Below are 3548 nucleotides of genomic sequence, written 5' to 3'. Positions count from 1 at the left end.
CTCTTTTTTTTTTTTTTTTTTTTAAGTTTATGAAATTGCTTCACCTCATAATTTGGACATAGGAGGTTGTACATGATGCAACAGTCACTTGTTTGAACATTGCTTCATTTGTCTGTTCAAATGGCCTCAGATGAACTTTAAAGCTCTAGTCAGTGTCTGGAGAGGGTTAAATCTTTATCTGGTCTGACACACACAGCCAACCAAATGGATGAGTTTAGTATCCTAAAGGTGCTTGTGCAGTTTGAGCAAATGTACTGTTTGCTCTGCAAAAAACGGTTTGTGAGACAATCAGTAATGCTGATGTTGATCCAACAGATCTTTGCAAAAATGAAATGAGCATTATCTTGCTGGCAGCACAACAGAGAAAAGCTTGTGATGTTAGCTGTACTTGACATTTGATATTTGCTATCCTCATACAGTTTAACATATTGTATACATAGTTTCTAAAATCACCTCCATGTAGGGTTTTCCCCTCTTATTCTCTATTTTGTTTTCTCTGTTTTGTCATAAATACTCTGGAATTTAGTTTCGTTCAGCCAGCTGTATCTTTTGTATCCCTGTGAGGGCTGATCCAAATGCTGTCTTAAATGGCTTATGTAATATGTAACAATCAAAAGGAGCACTGTGCCTTTAAGACACCCATATTTGGCTTGTATATAATGTTGTGCATTGTTGTTTTTTATTTGTTGTGCCCAGAGGGGGCAGGCATGACCCCGTTCCCATTCCTTTTATAAAAGCACATTTTTAAAGGGGTTATAGGATGCTACATGCACTTTTACAAGTTGTTTGAACTTAAATGTGTGTTGGCAGTGTGTGTACACAACCACCCTATAATGATAAAAATCCACCCAGTATTTATTTTTTTTTAAAAATCTGGTTAAATGTTTTCCCCTTTCTCAAATCGAGCCGATCTCAGATGCCTGTCTGTGTGACGTCACACAGACAGGCCCCTCCCACGATAGTTTGATTGACAGTAGCGTTTCAGCACAGACTGGACTGGTGTCTTACCTTAGAACCGCACTGAGTGAGCTGTCATCAGTCCGCCATTGTTTCACCACCGGAGCAGATGTAGACAAGAATGACTCCCAAGCAATTGAGGTGTTCTGTTGTTGGATGCAATAATGAACATAGCAGTCGTCGTTTACTCCCGACATCTGAGCCGCTGAACTCGCAGTGGATTACATTTGTTCTATATTGCCTAAAATATCTAGGTTTTGGCTTTTTTTGCATGTGCAGACCGATCGGTGTATGACCTCGAGAGCATTTTGAAAGCATAAGGAACCGTCTGTATGGTATTTTGATATCATACACCGATCGGTCTGCACACGCAAACAAAGCCAAAACCTAGATATTTTAGGCAATATAGGCCTGGCCAGGATGCGTCCTGGGAAAATGGCACGTATGGTCACCCTATAGTATGGGTAACCATACTTGGCCACATGTCACATCACTTTTTTTAACATTTAAAGGAAAATGCTACAAAAACGGCTTGATCTGAAAAGAGCTGTTTTTGACAGGGTAAAAAAGGTGTTTTTTACACTACCATTGAGAAATTTTAACCAAACTATGTTACAGACTTTTCATTAAGACCCTAAAGAATCATATCAGCTTGTGGAAAATGGGCATCCTATGACCCCTTTAACACTAACCCTTGTGGGCTCCATATCAGTCTTACTAAGACAGACATACAGGGTAGGGAAAAAACATTCCCTGTAGATCTCCTCACATTTGTTTATGTAAATAAATAGGCCTACAGTATACATTGAATCTGTAAAGATTAGGTCAGTGAAGAGCTCAGGAAGCAAATCAAGTACCAAAAAAACTGAAATTCCATTTTAGAATTGTACTTATAGTAGTTTATTTTTAGATTCACATTTGTGCACGTTTGAATGAAATTTGCTGTTCATAAGATACAGTAGCCTACATACATATTAATTATTCATTTTGCTACTAGTGCCCCCAATAGCATAAAGAAGCTATGCACATCTGTTGTTTAGATAACTACTATTTGCTTTCAGCTAGTATGTATTGTAGTTGTTGTTGCTACCTCCTCCAGTATTCTCTCACTAGTTTATAGTTAAATGGAAAATCTTAATAGTAAGCGTGAAGAAATTTCAGCATGGTTCATTTCAATGGTATAGGCTACACACCAGTATCTTATAGATAGGGGCTATACTTGTGACTATTTAATTAATACTAGGAAAACTGTAATTGACACTAAATATAAAAATATATATATTAGAAAAATTGCAATAATTTAAGATTGATCCATTTATAAAACTGTAATGTATTTGAAGAGTTCAGATGCAAAAGCCTCTAAATGCTGTCTGAAATTTTCTTCTAAAATGAGCATTTTTATCAGGCTCCTATATTTATGTTCAGTTATTTCACTTTAATTGCATAGAAAAGGACCTATACATTGCCATTAGAGTAAAATTACTGAACCTAAACATAGCAGCCTGATAAAAATGCTCATTTTAGATGAAAATTTCAGATGGCACTTAGAGGCTTTTGCATCTGAACTCTTACTGTATTGAGCAACTTTTCTTTTCTTTTTTTTTTTCAAATTTAAATGTACAGACATTTTAAATGTGTAGAGTTTTATGCTTTTGTTGGTCATTTCCGGTTTTGTAACGAGTGGCACCAAGGTTCACATTGCCACAAAATGATGTCACCGTGACGATGAATAATTAGTGTGGACCTGAACTAAGAAATCTGATGATGTATTCGTCGTCACATTGTGATTGGTTTTCAGTCTTATTTCTGCGGAGGTGTACCTGCAATAGATGACATGATGGACAAACTCATTAGTCACATATGATTTGTATAACTTTTGTCCTAACTAGTAAACATTTATGAACTTATTACCATTTAGAACTACTGTCTGAACTACTGCTGGGAATATTTAAAGCTCATATCATATCTCTGGCTGAAAGGGTGTGTTGGGGCTTTTCCGTCTGAGAGAGCTGTAGATTTACTTAAGGAGTGTCATAGGGTAAAACATAATAAAACAACAAAATCTGCAGTCTATATATGGCTTTTTATCGATGTACAATCTTCTTAAACTAATTTTACTGCATGCTTTGTCTTGATTATTTGCTGACTCAAAGATGCTTTTATTAGTTAATTTTATGACAACGTGGATTGCAGTATGTTTGTGTCGTTAAACTAACTAATAATTGGGAAGGGTGCTTGCCCATATCAAAATACTGGGGTGGTAGCTAGGATGTCTTCTTTCAAACCAGCTTAAATGAAAATTGGCAAATAACTGAAATAAAATAAGTTTAAAATTAATACCGAAATTACTAAAACTGAAATAAAAATAAACTGAAGCTAAATAGAAATATAAAAAATAACAAAATTACTAAAACTTTAAATAAAAATAAAAATAAAAGCTAATACAAAATATTAATAAATACCGTAAAAGTACATAAACAATATTATACTAAAATACTTTTACAATACTAAAATATCACTGTCTCAAACAGATGTACAGTTGTTTGCAAAAAAAAAAAAAAAAGACATTTTAAAAGGTGCTCCATCAGACA

This window comes from Sinocyclocheilus grahami, unplaced genomic scaffold (assembly GCF_001515645.1).
Source record: "Sinocyclocheilus grahami isolate Dianchi unplaced genomic scaffold, SAMN03320097.WGS_v1.1 scaffold211.1, whole genome shotgun sequence".
NCBI lineage: Eukaryota > Metazoa > Chordata > Actinopteri > Cypriniformes > Cyprinidae > Sinocyclocheilus > Sinocyclocheilus grahami.
Note: the sequence above shows the minus strand (reverse complement) of the source record.